At 47.1% G+C, this 14,392-nt stretch overlaps 1 pseudogene; it reads right to left on the bottom strand.

The window, feature by feature from the left end:
• Window positions 1-1,133: 1,133 nt before the first annotated feature.
• On the bottom strand, window positions 1,134-1,308 carry LOC141125544 (small nuclear ribonucleoprotein F pseudogene; annotated as a pseudogene).
• Between the last annotated feature and the right edge of the window lie 13,084 nt (window positions 1,309-14,392).

Raw genomic sequence — 14,392 nt, 5'->3', positions numbered from 1 at the left:
CGTAGGAGCAAGGACAGGCTTACAGCTGCTATGTAACCTGATCCTCCAGCACACCACCAGGCTGGAGGGGCTCTGCTTCTCCTTGCTTCAGCTATCTTCTCTACCATCTGTCCTTACTAGAGATTTCCGGCCTAAGGAGTCTGCCAACATGCCTGGCAGCAATGGACCCTTTCCTAAGCAGGTATGCCAGGGGCAGACACAAGCCTGTAGTTAGAGACTAGGGATGTTAGGAAAAGATTGTACATAATGTTGAATAGCATTAGGCCCAACATCCACCTCCCCCCCCCCCCCCAAACTCTCGAATATCGCAAAAGTTTGGACGTGAACCCTATTGAAGTCTATACGGCCCAGACTTGAGAAATCAAAAGTGCCCATTTTGAAGGCTTATATGAAAGTTATTGGCCATAAAAAAGAATATAGGGGCACAGCTGCTGCCCTGGGGGACATGTACCAATGTAATCAAATCTTAAAAAATATTGTTTTTAAAGGAGCAGTGATTTTAATGATGCTTAAAGTGAAACTATAAAAATGAAAAACTCCTTTAAATATTGTGCATGGGGGGGTCCCTCCTGTACAGTGAAGCATCTGTACCATGTATAGAACCTGCTGCAGCAAAACTCACTTCTCTGCAAGTTTTCTTTATTTTATAAACAATGACTTGGGGAGCCAGTCTGTATGATGAGGCCACAATTTAGTTCACTCAGAACAAGATTAGAGATTTTTTTGGATAAATTCTGGTGTCTCTTTGGCAGACTTTGGATGGAAATAACACATTTTTACACCACAGTGAGCTAGCCTTATGTGAAGAAGCCAAATTATAGTACACTTAGGCCAAGAATAAAACATTTTTTTGAGAGTCTGGTATCTCTTTTGTAGACTTTGGATAGCAGTAACAGGTGGGTGTTGGTGGTTCCTTCCCATCTTAACCCTAGAGAGGTGAAAAAAATAGTCTGTTTTTGTATGTATGTTTTGTTAAGAAAAATAATATACAACTATCACCTCAAAAAAGAAGTTTCAAGATAAATTTACAAAACTAATTTGGAAAATGCTGTATTCTCTTATCTCACCATCTTCTTCCTCCTCTTCTACTCCTCATAGATACAATTCATTATTACACCTCATTAGAACTCCAAGATGTCCAGACAATGCCCCATCAATTTACTCTTCTGTGTTGGTGAGCTGCATGTTCATGTAGCCATCCACAGAGACCAGGTATCCCTTGTATTCCATACCCCACTTCAGTTTCACCATTACTGGCTTAACAGTAAGGCTGTTAAGGAATCGTTTTGGGTTTAGTGGCAAGCTCATTCTACCGCTGAAGCCGCCACTGATCTACAGACCAGTGAAAGGAAGAAAAAAATTTCCCTTCGGAATGCTCCGAGAACACATCCTTGGAGAGCAGGAAATGGCTAGAGGTACTGTTGATGAAAGCAAGAATTGGCCTTTCTGTAAAAAATGTAAAGTATATACACCTCAAACAGGTGCGAAAAAATTGGACTTTGAGTGTTGGTGGTGCATTTGCACCATAATCCTATAGAGGTACATTTGATGAAAGCAAGAACTGGCCTTTCTGTAAAAAAAAATAAATTATATGCACCTGTCAAACAGGTGTGGAACAATTGGTCCTTGGGTGTTAATTGTGGCCATGAAACCTATACCACAAAATGACTTCAAGATAAAATCAACATCTACAAAGCTAGGCAGCCTAGACAGTCGTGCAGAGATTCCAGATCCCAAAAACATTTAATCAGTGACATCGGCATCAGGGGCTTGATAGCTGCTGCTAATCCAGGACTGATTCATTTTGTCAAATGTCAGCTGGTCCACTGAGTCTGTGGACAGACCTACTCTTTTATCTGTCACAAAACCTCCGGCAGCTCTGAATGCTCGCTCGGAAAGCAATCTGGATGCAGGGCAGCCCAGCTGCTAAATTGCATACTGGGCAATTTCTGGCCAGTGGTTTATTCTCAAGGCTCAGTAACCCAGTGGATCGTCAGCTGGAAAGCTCTCCATGTCTATTTTCACCCCTAGATAATCTCCCACCATATGATGCAGAAGAGATGTGGAATCTGACAGCCCTGGGCGCTGAGGACTAAAAAATGTGTTAAATGCATCGCTTAGGCAGCCCCCTTCTCCACCACTCCTCCTTTGACCAACAGAAGCCTCAAAACTACCTTTTCCAGGAGACTGTATCCTACCAGAGTCTGGAAAGGTGTTACATAAGCTCCTCTTTAAGGTACTCAAGATATTTCATCCTGTGCTCCCTCTGCAAGGGCAGGATGTGTTTCGAGACTTCCCCTTGTAACAGTGGCCAAGGAGGGTTGCCAACCAATAATGATCCTTCTTGATGCCACAAATTCTTAGGTCCCTTCGTAGGCTTTGAAAAATGAGGGAGCCCATGCACCGCAAGTTTGTGGAGGCATGAGAAGCAGAGTCCTCGGGATCACTGAGGATTACAATAGCTGGAACTGCCTCTTTCCAGCCATGTACTTCTCCCAAGGTTTCTGGGGACTAAAAACCATCTCTTAATGTTTGACATATGTCTTCCTCTGCTTTAATGCCTCAGAAACTGCCAGAATCCTCCTCCTCCCTCTCCTCTTGTGTGTTCAGTGGCGTCGCAAGAATGGTGTCTGCATAAAGCAGGCCTTGAGAGCAAAGGACATCCTCTTCCTCCCACTGCTCTGCCTCGAGTGCCCTGTCAATAATGTTATGCTGAGTATGAGCCTGTCCTTGTGCCATACTCGCACAGGTACTTGTTGATGACCCTCAGCTGCATGTGCAGCTGCTGCAGCATTGCCAAAGTTGAGTTCCACCTGGTGGGCATGTCACAAATCAGGTGCTTTACAAGCAGCTGGAATTCCCGTTGAATTTTAGCAAACTGGCTGTGTATTACCACCTGAAATGGCTAGACTCTTCTGGCCTGCCTTAGAAGATCTTGCAAACCTGGGTACCTGTTTAAGAAATGCTGCACCACCAAATTGAGGACATGTGCCAGGCATGGCACATGTGTCAACTTTTCCTATCGAAGGGCAGACAGAAGTTTAGTGCTATTTTTGCACAACACCATTCCTAGCTCAAGCTTCCAAGGCATGAACCACCTCTGGGCCTGCCCCTGAAGAGCTGAAAGAATCTTTCCTCTGGTGTGCCTCCTGTCCCCTAGACGATCCAGCTGAAGCACTGCATGGCATTTGTGACAGAACCCACTGTCTCTGTGTGTTTTGGAAGGGACTGTGGGCTGGCCTCCTTCCCACAGACTATGGCCCAGAAGAGACTGAGAGACTTGGGGACAAAATGGCATTGAGATAATGTAATGTAATGCTACATCCCTTCTCCCCCATCCCCCCCTTGTTGCTGTGTTTAATTGTGTTGGGTCATGGCATGTAGACAAAAGGTCTGAACTGGAGACATCTCTCAGCAGGTGATGTGTAAGGAGGGGCTGCCTGCTTATCATAATCCCTTTATTTGTTTCCACTGTGGTTTCTGCTTCAATGTACAAGTGTTGAGTTCCCATTGGTTCTTACTTGTCCCCTACCCCCTCTATGACAAGGCTAAGGGGAGTGTCCCTAACTGTGTTTAAAGGCGTATGTTTTGTATTTAATAGTACCACATCCGGTGCCTCAGCAGAAGCGATGGCTATGAGGCAGAGCACCTCTGGCCTCTGCACACCCTCAGAGTTAGATCCAGGGAGTCCAAGAGATGATCTTCGTGAGCTGTTTCCCCAGCAGAAGATATCCCCTCCAGGAGTGGAGAAAGCCATTCTCCCTCCCCAGCAATTAGACAGTACGCCAGTGTTCATCTCCCCAGCAGAAGCGCTGGCTTCGGGGCAGAGTGCCGCTGGCCTCTGCCCACCCTCAGAGTTGGATCCGGAGAGTCCGAGAGATTATCTTCATGAGCTGTTTCCCCAGCAGCAGATATCCCCACCGGGAGTAGAGAAAGCCATAATCTCTCCCCAGCAATTAGACACTACCCCAGTGTTCATCTTCCCAGCAGAAACACTGTTGGTCTCTGCCCAGCATCAGAAAAAGAGACAGGGAGTCCGTGAGATAGTCCCTGCAAGATACTTCCCCAGTGGCTGATAACTACACCAGGAGAAAAGCAAGTACCTTTTTCTCCCCAATGGCTTAGCACTACCAGCCTACACTCCCTACCAGGTGAAGCACTGGCATCAGGGCAGAAGATTAGTCAGCTCCTCCCAATACCTGCAACCAGGCCTCGGATCAGGGGAGTGCGGACAGCTGTTCCCAATTTGCAGTGGCTGTTTTTATTCACGGGAGACCGTATGTGCGGTTTTATTCCCCAGCGCCAGAGTCATACTTTTCCTTTTCCTGTTTGCCTGGGGTGGAAGTTTGTGACTAACGCAGGTCCAGACCAGTTGAGGGTCGGGAACCTGGTTAGCTTGTTTTTAAAAGGGGAGAAATGTGACAGAACCCACTGTCACTGTGTGTTTTGGAAGGGACTGTGGGCTGGCCTCGTTCCCACAGCCTATGGTCCAGAAGAGACTGAGAGACTTGGGGACAAAATGGCATTGAGATAATGTAATGTAATGTAATGCTACATCCCTTCTCCCCCCCGCCTCTTGTTGCTGTGTTTAATTGTGTTGGGTCATGGCATGTAGACAAAAGGTCTGGACTGGAGACATCTCTCAGCAGGGGATGTGTAAGGAGTGGCTGTCTGCTTATCATAATCCCTTTATGTCTTTCCACTGTAGTTTCTGTTTCAATGTACAAGTGTTGAGTTCCCATTGGTTTTTTCTTGTCCCCTACCCCCTCTATGACAAAGCTAGGGAGTGTTCCTAACTGTGTTTAAAGGCGTATGTTTTGTATTTAATAAACAGTTTAATGCTCATCATGTTTAACCCTCAACACCTGTAGGGCTTGTCTCGTGATTGAGGGGTTAAGGGCTGGTTATGGCGAGTCTGCAGGTGCGTTTGGAGGACAGGAGGCACAGGTCTGGCGGAGATGCCCAGCAGGTGTATCCGAGATCCGTCACAGCAACTTTTAGCCTGACCCATTGAATAGCCCCTTGAACGCTTAGGGGATACTGGTGGTTCATAGGACAATTCAGCAGAGGAGGAGAAGGGGATTGAGCTGACAGATCTTGCACCATCACTACCAGCTGTATGGCGATGTGGCGGAAAAACAAGCTCCAGCACTGAGCCCTGTCCTGCATCCTTCCTAGTTGCAAGCAGAGTTTCCCAATGTGCTGTAAACAAAATATATCATCCCTGACCATGCTTGCTGTACCACGAGTCAGCTGTAAGGTGGACCTTGCTGCTGACTGCCCTTGCCACAATGCCAAAACATTTCTTTCCACGTGATGGTACAGAGCTGAAATGGCCTTCCATGCAAAGAAATAGAGACTGCGAACCTGCCATTGTAGTACAGCACATTCTGCAAGCGGGCAGAATCCACCAGATGGAAAGGCAGGAGTTGTAAAGCCAGTAATTTGGACAAGCTGCAATTTAGACATTGGGCATGTGGGTGGCAGGGAGTGTATTTTTTTTTCTATGTAGCACCTGGGGCAGAAACATTTGCCTAGTATACTCTATAGCTGGTGGTGTGCTGCTGGCAGATGTGTTACAAGGACCTGTGACACCCTTTGCTATACCATCATCCCCGTCAGTGGAGGCTGCTGAGAGGTCATGAGATATAGCGGGTGTAGACATGGAAAGTGAAGAGGAGAAGAATCGTGTCCCTTTTTTGTGGCTTTCAGGTGCTCTTGCCAATGGGCTGAGTGTTGGGAGGCCCACACAGCTGAGCCTGTGGTAAGTGGGCCAGAAGATAACAGCTCCACAATCTGATGGAAAAGGGGGGCTGCTCTCTACTGTTCCATGATGGTTGCCTTGGGAGGACATCCTGTCTCCCCCTCACTTTCCTTCTCTGCTCTATCCGGGACCCAAGTCCTGTCAGTGACCTCATCATCATCGTTCACTCCATCCTCATCATCACTGGAGCCAGCTTGGCAATACGCTGTGGCTGGGGAAACATGACTTTCAATTTGTTTATTTGTCAGTGTTCTCCACTCTCTGTAGGTTCATGTTACTCCCTTCCTCATCCTCAGAACCAACATCAGAAACAAGTAATGCCTATGCATCGTCAAGAAGCAAGTAGCTGACGCTGTGTTCAAATAATTCACCTGACTCCTCCATGCATGATGCTGGAGCTATTGTAGGAGTAGCTGTGGACAAGAACTGCGCACTAGTTTTAGCTTGGGTGATAGAATGTGATGGAATAGGATGGCTGCTCTCTACTCTTTCTTGATGTAGGCCTCCTTGGGGTTGTGCCGCCTCACCTTCAGTTTCCGCCTCTGCTCTATCTGGCACCCAAGTCGCATCAGTGACATCATCATCATCATAACCTCCTCCATCATTACCACTGGAGACAACTTGGCAATATGCTGCGGCTTGGGGAACATGAATGCCAATTTGTTTACCAATGTTCCTCCCTCTCTCTAGGCTCATGTTCCTGTCATCCTCAACCTCAGAACCAACTTCTGAATCCAGTAATGGCGAAAAGGAGCCAGTGGCTGACGTTGTGGTCAAATAACTCAGCTGACTCCTCAATGGCTGATGTTGGGGCTGTGGCAGGAATAGATGTGGACAAGGAGGCAGGTTTATCCACTCTGCAGGGGGCGGCGCACTTGTCTCTGCTTGCATGACAATGGATGAGGAGGATGAGGAAGGTTTAGTAAGCCAGTCCACCACCTCCTCTGCATGCTGCGGCTGGAAAGCATGGGCAACATTATTAAACAGAGAAAAGTGTGCCCTGCATGAGGATAGAACACTTCCACTTTTGCCTGTGGACACAGCCGCTGCTGCCCCCCTTAAAGTGGCATGGGGACGTCTGCCTATCCTTGTTGGCCTCCCAGACTCGATGGGGGGCTTATTAGCCAAATTTAATAGATATTGGGAAATGTGTAATTGGATGCGATTTATTCAATGAAAAGTGGTGTTTGGTGCACTTTCAATTGAGGACTGCCACTTACAGAAATGTAAAATTTATGAAAAAATAGAAAAGGCAGAACAGCGTCAAAAAAAATGCAGCTGGCAATTTAAAAAAAAGGGGGCAGGCATGGGACCAAAAAAAAAAAGGTGTAAACAGCACTGTACACTCACACCACATTAACATTACACTGACACCAGTGGTGGCTGGTGCTCAAAATTTTGGGGGGGCGCAAACAAACTGAAAATTACTGAAAAAAAAAACCATCAATTGCAGCCACTGTACCTTAAAACGCAGCAACTGTGCCATCAAACGCAGCCACTGTGCCCATTAATTGCAGCCACTGTGCCCATCAATTGCAGCCACTGTGCCCATCAAAGGCTGCCACTGTGCCCATCAAACGCCACTGTGCCCATCAAATGCAGCCACTGTGCCATCAAATGCTGCCACTGTGCCCATCAAATGCTGCCACTGTGCTCATCAAAGGCTGCCACTATGCCCATCAAACGTAGCCACTGTGCCATCAAATGCTGCCAATGCGCCATCAAATGCTGCCACTGTGTCATCAAATGCTGCCCCTGTGCCCATCAAATGCTGCCACTGTGCCCATCAAACGCTTCCACTGTGCCCATCAAACACTGCCACTCTGCCCATCGAATGCTACCACTCTGCCCATCGAATGCTACCACTCTGCCCATTGAATGCTGCCACTCTGCTCATCGAATGCTGCCACTGTGCCCATCCAATGCTGCCACTGTGACCCCACCCGCTCGCCGTCTGCCTGGCACTTACCCTGTCTCAGTGGGACAACGGGTGACGGCGGTGAGCGGTGTCCTCTGAACAGCGTCCTCCATGTGTCTCCTCTCATCCTCTCCTCCTGTCAGGTGTCCAATCACAGCACCTGTCAATTCAGCCAATCAGGTGATGGGTAACAGACCCGAGCACCTGATTGGTGGAGAGGCGGTTCAGTGTTAGGACAGCAAATAATCATGCACTGTTCTAAAACACCTGGGCGAACTGTGAGCGCCAAGCATGGCACCCGCAGGATACCTTTTTTGAAGACTATTAGAGCATATGGCTCTAAACCAGTTGCTTCAAAAACACCCCTCGCCGCTGTAATTCAGGTGCCCGAAAAGGGGCCGGGCGCTGAATAGGGGGTGGCATGGCGGCCGTGGATAGATTCATGCAACACATGAATCTATCCATTGGTCATAGAGGGGATGGCTGGAGAGAGGGGGCTGTGCCAGTGCGCCCTTATGAACGCACCGCCACTGACTGACAGTCTATACTCAGAGTCACAATAATACACTAAGACTCTAGTAGCAAACAGAGCACTGTCGAAACTGCCCACTGTTGTCCACTGTCAATCATGTGGAAGATGAACCTGACTGAGAACTAGTTTCTCAGCATCCCCACCATGCTTTTCTCACACAACAGCTCAAATCCTCACTGATGCGCATATCTGTGTGACAAGCACAGTGGCTGGGCAGGGAGCAAGACTGTACCAGTGTTACTAAGCTGCACTGAGAATGGAGTGTCCAGGTTCAGGAGTATAATGTCCAACACAGCGTATAGAGAGGGGAATTCAATTATACATTTGCAAAACTTTTCTGGCGGTATGGTTCCTAAAAAGTCCCGCTCCTCTTTCATGAAAGTCTTGTGACAGTTTTGGTAGGAGTTCCAAAAAATGCGATAGATTCAGGTAATTTTTATTTGTGCCACTTTCACAATGTGTCGCTACGGGTGCAACAAATTCAAAAATAATTACCACCAGTTTGCAGATAACGAAACTGGAGATAATTAAAACCAATTCTCAGTTGGCATATAGAGGCAAGCCAGAGTTATCAGAGTGGGGTTTGATAATGATGTAGCGCCCTGGGGTTTAGTCAGGGAGCTCCTTGCCAAATTCCTTGTCAGGGGTAGCTACCATAGTTAATTTGTTAGAGATCCATTTATTTCTCCCTAAGTTTGGCCTTGTTGTACTTTTCTCTTCTACTACTAAGTGGCCGGGCACTTGGTGGTATTAGATATGAGAAGGGCAACCCAAGGTCAGATTATGCGTATGTGGGTGTCCCAGCCAATGGGCAGGGGTTTTCTTTGGCTGCCAGGCTGTGTGAGGCTATCCAGAAATAAGGAGGCAGCGCAGGGTTGGGACTGCTGCTTGCAGTCCAACCAAAAGTGACAGTTCTGCTGGCCAGAAAACCTGTCAGTGGTCGGAGGTAGAAGGGAAGCTGTCACCACAAAGGGACCAATCGCCTTTACCAGGGACCACAGTGAGTAACTGAAGCAAGTATCAGAACCATATTCTCACCAAAGGACATAAGGGAGAATCGGAAAACTATAGGCGGTGATCAAGTCAGGGACCCAACCAGCGGAGGTGATGCTTGCAGAGCAGCCTTGTGTGCTAAGCTAGGGACCAAGCCGGTCAGCAGGGGTGAAGCTTGAAGGTATCCGAAGTGCCAAGCTAGGGACCCAAGCAGGGAAGTGTGGGTGACGCTTGAGGGAAATACCACCGCAAAAGTCTTGAGGAGCTCACGGGATTCAGTGTCAGTGAATCAGAGGGTCCAGTGAGAGACCAGGAGCCCAAGGGGCTGAAGAACTACAAGTAGAAGTTGTAATAAAGCCGAGAGAACTGTTATGTTTGAATTGGGAACTGTTAAAGGACTGTTACCATAGGAGACAGCAATCCTGCACTTGCAGAAGTGGCACCTTGCTGGGGCCTTTCCTTGTACGGCTGTTTTCCTATTGAAGTCTCAGAGTCTGCCAATTGAGTTTTCAACTATCTAAGGGTGTCCTGGCCCTAACCCTCTTTCCCCCAAAATATATAAAAAGGACTGTCAAAAGAAATAAAACCTCTTTTACATCCAAGAAGTGTCTGGCGCCCAATGACTTTCACCATCTTTGCACCCACTATGCCTCACAACCCACCACATATTGAAGGATGTCAGCCATCTTTGGCCTTGGGGGTCCACATTAAACCAAAATAGGTAAAAAACCTTGCTACATTTGGCGCCCAACGTGGGGTTAAGGTGTTGTCTTTGCAGCAGTCGCCCATAGCAACCAGCTTCAGCTCTATCGGGACTTTGTCTGTGTTGTCGTGTGTACTATCAGCGTGGGAAGAACCTACAAGTCTCACATTCATGGGAAAGAATCAGCCTGGTCTTTTGACACTTCCTGCCAGCGCTGTAAGGGTTAAAACAAGTCCCAAAATGGACTCCATTACAGTTTTGGTGCGCCGCAGCAACAAGGAGGCGGGCACCACAGTTCCCAAGAAACATTTGCACCAATCTGTTGGCAGGGGGAAGAGCTTCCGCTCTGCAGAGGAGGATAAGGAAGTGCCACCACGTGTGGCTAATTGTGGGTTAGTGAAGGAGGTGGCACAATTTGTGAGTGAAATGGCGGATTGGAGAAAGTACGCTCCGGGCGTCTACGACAACCCGAGCGTCGGAAAACCCGTTGTGACCGATACTGGAGTGCGGTACATACTGAATGGTCAGCTTGCCTTATACACGGCCAGAGGCTATGAGTCTTTGGGATTTATTTGTGGAAAATGTTCTGGCCTGACCATGCAGTTGAGGCCTTGAATCGTCTGTGGACGCTGTGGGGAGCATCTGTTTGAGATTACCTCTCCAACCCTACCTCCACGGATCCTACAAGTGGATTGGGACAAGAGTGTTGCTGGCCCTTCGAAGAGTGATGTCCAAAGTTTGTTGGTGGTCCCCCAAGTTGTCTCGGAAGCTGATACTTCTACCACAGCGGCTACCCCAGGGCCCAGCACACTGATCGCTCTCAAGGGTTGAGGCCAGGTTGCTTGCGTTGATGACTGGGTTACCCGAGAGAAAAGGGCCGGGTAAGTCAGTAAGCAGTGAGCGTGGCATGCCTGTGGGGAAATAGTAACCAAGAAGGGAGTTGATATAGATGTACCAGCCGAGGTGAAAGCTAAGAGAAATTATCTCCCAGCCAAAGAGTGTTCGTCTATCTCGGATTCGACGATTTGTCCAATAAATTATCGGAACCCTTTTCGGACACACTGTCTTACTCTGGGAAGTGGGGAGAGAGTGACAAGGAGATAACTAGCAATGTACAGGAAGATGAGACACCTGATACTACTACTACAAGTGTGCATTTTATGTTGTCAGCCAGTGCAGCTCTGCTGATCAGCATTGCTAGGTCCTTTGAGGAGGACCCAGGAAATCAATGGGTTCCCACAGCTCGGCCTATTGCGCCCATAGCAAGCTCCAAAGCGGATCGCAAGCTGGAGGTGGTTACTGGATATCCAGTTCAGCACGCCCCAGATGCTCGGGTTCTATCTGGGTACGGAGGCCCTAAAACCCTTCCTCAGTTGTCTAAGATCTAACGTATCATTATTAAAAAAGTAGCAGAAAATTACAGATATTTATACCCCTATATTCCTCCTCATCTAGAAGAAGACATCCTAGAGAAGGAAATGCAGTAGGTGGATGAGGCTGTCCGGGGATTCCTCCAAATACACCCCAAGGTGGACTTTCTGAAATTATCACCTAAATTGTCCGGGAAGTATCTACGGCCGCAAAATCAATCTGGACAGTGTTATCCTCCGTAGGCCAGACAAGCGAGATGTTAAGTACCATGTTATCACTGTGAGAGCCAAAAGAGAAGATGTGATGCTGCCGGATCCCAGATATTACTGGTGAAATATACCTTGTGGTTTACAAATTTGGGTTGTGTGATGCAAAGGACGCTCTGCTGACAGTTACAGTGGGGCAAAAAAGTATTTAGTCAGCCACCAATTGTGCAAGTTCTCCCACTTAAAAAGATGAGAGGCCTGTAATTGTCATCATACGTATACCTCAACTATGAGAGACAAAATGTGGAAACAAATCCAGACAATCACATTGTCTGATTTTTGAAAGAATTTATTTGCAAATTATGGTGGAAAATAAATATTTGGTCAATATCAAAATTTCATCTCAATGCTATGTTATATATCCTTTGTTGGCAATGAGAGAGGTCAAACGTTTTCTGTAAGTCTTCACCAGGTTGTCACACACTCTTGCTGGTATGTTGGCCCATTCCTCCATGCAGATCTCCTCTAGAGCAGTGATGTTTTGGGGCTGTCGCTGGGCAACACGGACTTTCAACTCCCTCCAAAGGTTTTCTACAGCGTTGAAATCTGGAGACCACTCCAGGACCTTGAAATGCTTCTTACGAAGCCACTCCTTCATTGCCTGGGCAGTGTGTTTGGGATCATTGTCATGCTGAAAGACCCAGCCACGTTTCATCTTCAATGCCCTTGCTGATGGGAGGAGGTTTGCACTCAAAATCTCACGATACATGGCCCCATTCATTCTTTCATATACACGGATCAGTTGTCCTGTTCCCTTTGCAGAGAAACAGCCCCAAAGCATGATGTTGCCACCCCCATGCTTCACAGTAGGTATGGTGTTCTTTGGTTGCAACTCAGCATTCTCTCTCCTCCAAACACGACGAGTTGTGTTTCTACCGAACAGTTCTACTTTGGTTTCATCTGACCATATGACATTCTCCCAATCCTCTTCTGGATCATCCAAATGCTCTCTAGCAAACCTCAGATGGGCCCGGACATGTACTGGCTTAAGCAGGGGGACACGTCTGGCACTGCAGGATCTGAGTCCCTGGTGGCGTAGTGTGTTACTGATGGTAGCCTTTGTTACGTTGGTCCCAGCTCTCTGCAGGTCATTCACTAGATCCCCCAGGTGGTTCTGGGATTTTTGCTCACCGTTCTTGTGATCATTTTGATCCCACGGGATGAGATCTTGCGTGGAGCCCCAGATCGAGGGAGATCATCAGTGGTCTTGTATGTCTTCCATTTTCTAATGATTGCTCCCATAGTTGATTTCTTCACACCAAGCTGCTTGCCTATTGCAGATTCAGTCTTCCCAGCCTGGTGCAGGTCTACAATTTTGTTTCTGGTGTCCCTCGACAGCTCTTTGGTCTTCACCATAGTGGAGTTTGGAGTGTGACTGTTTGAGGTTGTGGACAGGTGTCTTTTATACTGATAACAAGTTCAAACAGGTGCCATTAATACAGGTAATGAGTGGAGGACAGAGGAGCCTCTTAAAGAAGAAGATACAGGTCTGTGAGAGCCAGAAATCTTGCTTGTTTGTAGGTGACCAAATACTTATTCTCCACCATAATTTGCAAATAAATTCTTTCAAAAATCAGACATTGATTATCTGGATTTGTTTCCACATTTTGTCATAGTTGAGGTATACCTATGATGACAATTACAGGCCTCTCTCATCATTTTAAGTGGGAGAACTTGCACAGTTGGTGGCTGACTAAATACTTTTTTGCCCCACTGTACCTTGCACACCCATTAAAAATGTTACTAATGGGAAAACCCCAGAAAGCTGTAACGCTGTATGTGTATTGTACTAAGTTCTTATAGAGTAGGATGCATTTTGCATTGCTCTGATTTCTCTCTTTCAGGTGCTGCTGTGTCGTTGTGTCTTCCTTGGCTAAGGAGAAACAGGGATCTAGCCAGACAACAGCAATGGTCAAACGTTCCCATAGACACACTCCTAAACCTTGTGGACAGCCTTCCCAGAAGAGTTGAAGCTGTTAAACCTGCAAAGAGTGGGCCAACTCAATATTGAACCTTACAGACTAAGACTGAGATGCCATTAAAGTTCATGTGCGTGTAAAAGCAGGCATGCCAATACTTTTGGTAATATAGTACAGTGGGGACAGAAAGTATTCAGACCCCCTTAAATTTTTCACTCTTTGTTATATTGCGGCCATTTGCTAAAATCATATAAGTTCTTTTTTTTTCCTCATTAATGTACACACAGCACCCCATATTGACAGAAAAACACAGAGTTGTTGACATTTTTGCAGATTTATTAAAAAAGAAAAACTGAAATATTACATGGTCCTAAGTATTCAGACCCTTTGCTCAGCATTTAGTAGAAGCTCCCTTTTGATCTAATACAGCCATGAGTCTTTTTGGGAAAGATGCAACAAGTTTCTCACACCTGGATTTGGGGATCCTCTGCCATTCCTCCTTGCAGATCCTCTCCAGTTCTGTCAGGTTGGATGGTAAACCTTGGTGGACAGCCATTTTTAGGTCTCTCCAGAGATGCTCAATGGGGTTTAAGTCAAGGCTCTGGCTGGGCCATTCAAGAACAGTCACGGACTTGTTGTGAAGCCACTCCTTCGTTATTTTAGCTGTGTGCTTAGGGTCATTGTCTTGTTGGAAGGTAAACCTTCGGCCCAGTCTGAGGTCCTGAGCACTCTGGAGAAGGTTTTCATCCAGGATATCCCTGTACTTGGCCGCATTCATCTTTCCCTCGATTGCAACCAGTCGTCCTGTCCCTGCTGCTGAAAACAACCCCACAGCATGATGCAGCCACCACCATGCTTCACTGTTGGGACTGTATCAGACAGGTGATGAGCAGTGCCTGGTTTTCTCCACGCATACCGCTTAGAAT

The sequence above is a fragment of the Aquarana catesbeiana genome, linkage group LG01 (genome assembly GCF_042186555.1).
Source record: "Aquarana catesbeiana isolate 2022-GZ linkage group LG01, ASM4218655v1, whole genome shotgun sequence".
Lineage (NCBI taxonomy): Eukaryota > Metazoa > Chordata > Amphibia > Anura > Ranidae > Aquarana > Aquarana catesbeiana.
Note: the sequence above shows the minus strand (reverse complement) of the source record. Positions and strands in the feature narration are given on the sequence as shown.